Source organism: Panicum virgatum, chromosome 6K (assembly GCF_016808335.1).
Source record: "Panicum virgatum strain AP13 chromosome 6K, P.virgatum_v5, whole genome shotgun sequence".
Taxonomy (NCBI): Eukaryota; Viridiplantae; Streptophyta; class Magnoliopsida; order Poales; family Poaceae; genus Panicum; species Panicum virgatum.
Window position 1 is genome coordinate 11,171,053 of NC_053141.1, and position 7,725 is coordinate 11,178,777.

Sequence of the window (7,725 nt, forward strand, 5' to 3'; positions counted from 1 at the left end):
ATCATTATTTGTTAAAAGCCAAATGATATATCTTTAAAATTTAAACATGAGATAACAATCATAATAGTAATACTTAAAGATAAAACAATATTTATAACCTAAAAACCAACATTATTTTAGCCCAAAAGCTTTTTAGCCCACTACTATGCAGCCCAATATCTATTTTTTTCTTATTTTCCAGAAAACATTAATTGAATTTGGCCCAAAAATCATATTTTGACCCAGGCTGATTTTGGCCCGGCCCTTTTTTGGTCGCTCGGCCTCCCCACCTAGGCCACAGGCCCAAATACCTGGGCCCGGGCCCGCCGGCCTGCCACGACCCGAGTGGCGGCCAACACGCGCGAGCCGACGGACGCCGCGGCGCCCGCGTCGGCCGCCCCCCTGCCCCAAAACCCTAGCTTATTTTGCTCCCACCCCACCTCTCTCTTCTTTCCACCCGATGGCAGGCGAGACGGGCGAGCAGGTGGCAGCGCGGAGCGCCGGCGCTAAGAGAGAGAGCGGCGCCGCGGAGCTCCGCCCGCCGGAGTTGCGTGGCGCGCAGCTCTGTCGAGCGCAGCTCGACGGTGCCCTAAAGCACCCGCCGGCCGCGCCCGTGTACTTTAACGGCGAGCCACGGTGAGGACCGGCACGGCGGCGCCTGATCCGGCCGGCGGCCGGCCATCGTGGCCTCGAGGCACGAGCGTGGGGTCGGCGGCGGCCGGTGTGGTGGGCCGCGAGGCCGCTCGGGACGAACTCCTGAGCCTTCCCTCGCCTTTACCGACGGCCATGGCGACGGCGATGGCCATGACAGCCCTTTAGGTAAGCCCCCACCATCCACTTTACATCTTAGGGTTAGAGTTCCTTAGGATTTGGGGATTTTCTCTAGGGTTAGGGTTTGTGCAGTGTGGATTTGGGGATTTCACTGTAGCTAGGGTTCCTGATTTGGGGATTTGGGGAATTTCTTAGGATTAGTGCTTAATTGCTTTGATTCCCCTCCATCCTCATGCTTAATTCAAAACCCTAGCTCAAAATGACATCATTTCGGGCATTATTTTGACTTAACAGAGGCAAAAATGTGTGCAATTTGAGTGCACAGAGCACTAACCGGGCTCCAATTGATGCTAACCCTAGCTCTTGATGCCACTGTTAGAAGTTCTAGGATCTCTAGCTCAAATGGAACCACAAACAGGGAGCTCAATTAGGTTTAGTACCTTTGCCCTTGAGCTCCCATCTTTCCTCTTCTTGCTCTGTTCTTCTTCTTGTTGTAGCTGGCTAGGGCCTTGGGAAGCCCCTGTGTATATGTCTGTGTGCATGTCGGTGGTGCTTCCCCGGTGATGGCAACGTAAGCATGATCAGTTGCTTGAACTGGGTACTATCCCTTCTCTTATGTCGCTGCTTACCGGGGGGAACGACATCCCTAGGTCGGTTCCCGTCCCCGATCAGGACAGGTATGAGATGGAAACATCCCGTTCTCTTATCTTCATTTATTTCTTCATTAATTGCTTTACTGTACATTCACTGTTAAGCTTACTGTTTAAGCTTTACAGATCATCATCTAACACTCAGGTAATGAAATTGCTTACCTGACTACTCCTGCCGAAGGCCTTGACGGCTGGACAGAAGGTAGGCATGCATGCAGGAGGCAAGCAAACAAGCAAGGCAGACATGCATGCAGTGCAGGTGAAAACCTGATGAAGCAAATAAGCAGCATATCCATTGCACAAGAGAACACGTGTACAGGTTCAACCATAGTACCATTGCAAGAATAAGCAGAGAAATCACAGCATAGCCAGACACAACGACAGGCAGCATATCCATCGCACGAACAAGCAGCCACCGAAAAGGCGAAAACACGTGTACAACTTCTTAAATTTGCTAACTATTATTACAAGTTCTACCAAAGAAAAATAATAAGGGGTTCAATCACAGCAGGTTTCCAAAACACATTTGGTCCATTTATGGTTCCACCACCGACTCTGTTTTATGATGGCATATGCTGCTCGCTCTTCTTATTATTACTCCTTTTCCTTTGTTTTTTTAGATAAATTAAGGATAGTATCCGGCTTCATGTACCACACTTACAAACGTTCATCCGAAGATGTAAAGACACGTTCTTACATCCATCAGACACTTAACAAACTTGTTGGATTACTCGACTGCCAGCACAGCATATAGGAAGATGGTAAAAAAATCTAAAAAAGAAAAGATGTAGTAGTAGAAGAGGCAATAGGCATTTAGGCAACGAGAGCTAGAGACTGAGAGATGCGAGAAGACAACGGCAGTTAGGGATTTTTAATAATCTTTTATAGAGAAAACAAACGGAGCTCACAGACAGTGACAGCACAAAAGAACAAACAAATTGCAATGGTCAAATACAGAAGATTCACTTTCAAGCACCTAGTTTTAGCTTTAGATGTGTATAGACAGCACTTGAAAAGCTAGAACAGCTGAAATCTGGATTACTATACCTATATCCCAGAATGTATTACCAGTCATTCCAACAATTGTCACGGAAATTAGAGCAAAGGTTAGAGCTTCTCCAACAGATTCCTCATATCCCATATCCAAAACATATGTTCTTTCCATTACCAATAACCACTTTTGTGTTTTAGCCTTTTAGGTAATAGTTACTAGTGTAAATGGGTTGATAGATCATTTGAAAAAAGTAGAATTGGATAGGATGCTTGATTTACACGTTGTTGATAAAAAAAACTAATGTGTTAGAAAAAGAGAAAAAGGAATTGGCCGAGGAAGAGGAGTTGGATAAATTTATTCTTAATCACTTGTGTGGGGAGATTATGGAGGAGGTAATGGATTTGGGCAATGATCAAGTTGATCTTATTGCTTCAAAAACAAAACCGAAATCCAAAAAGAGTAAAAAGGGCCAAGAAATCCATATTCCAAACTCTGTATAATGAAAGGAGTTTTTTGGAACAGTGATGGGTTTAAAGACCCAAAAAACACAAATTCATCTCGGATCTCACGAAAGAACATAACCTCAGTTTCATCACTATATCAGAAACTAGTACGAAGAACTTTACATCCCCTTTTCTTAAAAATTTGTGTGTTGGACGAGATTTTCTATGGCATGTTAAGGAGCCTAGAGGATGCTCATGCGGGATTCTCTTAGGAATTGATCTTAAATTCCATTTGTGCAACAAAATGGATGGCTTCAAATGGGCTTTAGTGGTGGTCTATGGTCCAGCACAAAATAATTTGAAAGAACAGTTTTTAACAGAGTTAGTTAACATGTGTAGTCATGAAAAGTTACCTATCCTTGTGGGTGGCGACTTTAATATTTTAAGAACTCCATATGACAAAAATAATGACAATTATGACAGCCGCGGGCCCTTCTTATTTAATGCGATTATTGATGGCTTAAACTTAAGGGAACTAGAAATGTCTGGACGAAAATTCACATGGGCTAACTCTTTACCAAACCCTACTTATGAAAAATTGGACAGAATTTTAATGGCCACAGAATGGGAATAAAAGTTTCCCCTATCCACTGTGATTGCCTTGTCCAAGGATATATCAGACCACACGCCTTTACTGCTAAATATGGGAGGAGCATCACCTGATAGTAATCAACAAACATTTAAATTTGAACTAGGTTGGTTGCTCAGAGATGGCTTTATGGACATGGTAAAGAAGGTGTGGTCTGAAGAGGATACAGGCTCTACACCCATGGAAAAATGGCAAGCTAAAATTAGGAGGCTTCGGCAGTTCCTTCGGGGATGGGAAAAAAATGTAAGTGGGGCAAACAAAAAAAGAAAAGAAAGATATACTTGATGCTCTTGATGCGCTGGATAAAAAAGCCGAACATTCTTTTCTATCTACACGTGAAATCGATGTTAAGCAATGCTTGAAAAATCGCATAGCATAACTTCTACGTGAAGAGGAAATTAAATGGTATCAAAGGGCAAAAACAAAGGATTTATTAGAAGGTGATTCTAATACAAAATATTTTCAACTTATTACTAATGGAAAACATAGGAAGACTAGAATATTTCAAATTCAAGATGGGAATCAAGTAATAAGTGGTGATGAAGAATTAAAAAAGTTTATTGCCACATATTACAAAGGCCTTTTCGGTCCTCTAGAAGAAAATAATTTTTGACTAGACGAGACGCGTAAGAATGATATCCCACAAGTGACAGATCTAGAAAATGAAGCCCTTGTTGATCGATTTACAGAAGAGGAAGTGAGAAAAACTATCTTTCAAATGGAGCATAATAAAGCACTTAGGCTAGATGGTTTCCCTGCTGAATTCTATCAGGCCTTTTGGGGTATAATAAAGGATGATCTACTGGCTTTATTTGAGGATTTCCACAATGGTACACTTCTCCTTTTTAGCCTCAACCTCGGCACAATAATCTTGTTGCCCAAATGTAAAGAAGCTAGTAGAATTCAGCAATACAGACCTATATGTTTGCTGAATGTTAGCTTTAAAATCTTTACAAAAGTAGCTACAAATAGAATCACCACAATTGCGCAAAAGGTTATTAGTCCTACACAAACAGCTTTTCTACCTGGTAGAAACATCATGGAAGGTGTAGTGATTTTACATGAAACCATCCACGAGTTGCACAAGACAAAGCAGAGTGGAGTCAAATTTAAAATTGACTTTGAGAAGGCATATGACAAAGTAAAATAGTCTTTTGTTAAACAAACTCTAGAAATGAAAGGCTTTTATCAAAAATGGTGCCAATGGGTGGATTCATTCATGAGAGGAGGACATGTGGGCATTAAAATAAATGATCAAGTAGGACAATATTTTCAAACAAAGAAAAGATTGAGACAGGGAGATCCGTTGTCTCCTATCCTTTTTAACATAGTGGCAAATATGTTGGCCATCCTTATAAACAGAGCTAAGGTGCAAGGACAAATAAAAGGTGTCATCCCGCATCTGATTGATGATGGTTTGTCGATACTCCAATATGCGGATGACACTATACTTTTTATGGATCATGATCTAGAGAAAGTAATCAATCTAAAGCTACTCATGTGTGCTTTCGAACAATTGTCTGGACTCAAGATCAATTTCCATAAAAGTGAAATCTTCTGCTTTGGAGAGGCACAACAATGTGAAGCTCAATACTCACAGTTGTTTGGTTGCCAATCAGGAAATTATCCTTTTAAATACATTGGTATCCCGATGCACCATCGGAAATTAAGCAACGGGGATTGGACCATTATTGAACAACGGTTTGAGAAGAAATTAAGTAGTTGGAAAGGGAAACACCTATCTGTGGGGGCAGATTGGTGTTGATTAACTCAGTTTTAATGATCCTAGTGATGTTTATGCTTTCTTTCTTTGAGGTCCCAAGGGGAGTCCTAGAGAAATTGGAGTATTACAGGTCCCGTTTCTTTTGGCAAAGTGATAATCACAAAATGAAGTATAGACTAGCTAAATGGAGCATTCTGTGTCAACCAAAAGATCATGGAGGCTTGAGCATAAAAAACTTAGACATTCAAAACCAGTGTTTACTGAGCAAGTGGTTGTTTAAACTGATCAATGAGAATGGCCTTTGGCAAAATCTCCTAAAGAGGAAATACATAAAGGATAAACCAATTGCGCAAGTTCAAAAAAGACCAGGTGACTCACAGTTTTGGTCGGGCTTAATGAAGGTTAAAGACAAGTTCCTGAACTTAGGTAGTTTCCAACTAAACAATGGTGAGAACATCAGGTTTTGGGAGGATAAATGGCTGGGCAATTTCACTCTTAGTCAACAGTATCCTTCTCTGTATAACATTGCAAGAAAAAAAACATATTTCCATTGCAACGGTTTTCAACTCCATTCCTTTAAATATCTCTTTCCGACGTGGTTTGGTAGGGAATAATTTGGTATCATGGTATAACCTAGTTGCCAGGATAGCTCAAGTAAGATTGAATGAGAGGGGAGATGTCTTTAAATGGGGTTTACACCAAAGTGGAATCTTCTCTGTCCATTCAATGTATAGTGCTTTAATTTGCAATGGTCATGTAAGGCAGAATAGGACTTTGTGAAAGACAAGGATTCCCCTTAAGATTAAGATTTTCATGTGGTACTTGCATAGAGGAGTTGTGCTAACTAAAGACAATCTAGCTAAGCGTAATTGGCATGGTAGCAAAAAATATGTTTTTTGTTCACATGATGAAACTATCCAACACCTATTCTTTGATTGTCATTTTGCAAAATTCCTTTGGAGAGTGGTTCACTTTTGGCTTGCTACCACCAACGAGTGTTGCTCATTTCTATAATGATTGGCTATTTCGCTTTGATTGTAAATCTAAAATGCAATTATTATTGGAGTTTCTGCGCTTTGTTGGGCTCTATGGTTGAGCAGAAATGATATTGTTTTTGACAATTCTCCGATGAAAATTTATATGCAGGTATTGTTCAGGGCCACACATTGGCTTCGGATGTGGTCGTTGCTACAAAAGTGTGATGATGATACCAACTTGTTGAAGGATACATGCCGATCACTTGAGACAACAGCTATGCAAATTTTCGCCAACCATGGATGGAGATTTAGCAATAGGATTGCTGCTTAATAAATTCCCATGTGAACTTTGTTGGTGTCTCCTATTTACTTTTGTAAACTTTATGAGTGTGTTTGAAGACAGAGGTGCTGCAGTTTGATGTAATGAGTGGGATGTAGGCTGTAGCCTCTATGAGGTCAAGGCCGGGACGCTTTTTCCCATCATCTAAAAAAGGTAATAGTTGCTACAGCAGACTACCAAAATGCAATCACCAAGAATAGGGTAGAGGAAAAACCCCTACATTTAGGGGAGAGGGAGGTGTGTTTTGGCGATTACCAAAAACTTATAGGTAATGAGAATTGGATTGGTAATCTGCTGGAGCAGCTCCATCACCAAAACATTGATTGTTTAGTATTGGGGGAAGGGATGAATAATCTGTTGGAGATGCTCACCATGGCAGGAAAATTACATAATTTCTTAACTTAAATAAGCATGGAAACTCGGCAACAAACATGGTCATTGTGGCAACCACAAGATTCTGTATGAAACAGAGACTGAAGCATTGAAACACCCAAGCAAATAGCAGATTTACTTGTTAATGATTGAAAGCAAAGTTAACTGAAAGCATTATGTATCTTAACTCCCCAGAGAAGAGAAGAACGTTCCAACATTGGGTAAAACCTGATAGCTGTTGAATATTTAGTCAATTCTATGATCAAATTCTGAAATAAATAAATCATAAATATGACAAGATCTAGCATTAACAACTTTATCATACTAGCAACAAGACACAGCAGGATCATTAACTCAGAAAACATGATCAAGAACCGGATGAAATAACAGTGTACGTACTGAGCTTTGACTTTCGGGAAGACGAATGGCGCTGACGGGACGAAAATGGTCCTGTGAACAGAGTGCAGCAGGCGATGATATGCCGCAGCACCAGACTACTTTATTCCTCAGTCCTTCAAATGCTATAGATGCTATGATTCAAAGTACAGCTACATCGTATAGGATCTTCTTTTACCAGTTGGCAAGCAAGCCATACTGTTCAGTTTTTACTCAAGCTTTCTTCTACTGTGCTGGATTCTAATCTATGTACACATCCACTATGTGATACTTCTACCAGATCTTCGTGGCAAGAAGATGATGAAGGATCTTGCTAGGCATGAACTGGGGTTCTGGGGCGATGACTGATGCCCATTTGTCCATCTTAATATCGTATCCGATGTTAATCAATGAGTTAACTAGTTTATATTTGTCAGTAAACATGTCATTTG

At 40.8% G+C, this 7,725-nt stretch overlaps 1 long non-coding RNA gene across 1 annotated transcript; it reads left to right on the forward strand.

The window, feature by feature from the left end:
• Positions 1-385: 385 nt before the first annotated feature.
• LOC120711731 lies at positions 386-1,991 on the forward strand. Its single transcript, XR_005690459.1, has 2 exons — positions 386-798; positions 1,527-1,991. It is a non-coding gene; the product is annotated as an uncharacterized LOC120711731 (long non-coding RNA).
• The last annotated feature ends 5,734 nt before the right edge of the window (positions 1,992-7,725 follow it).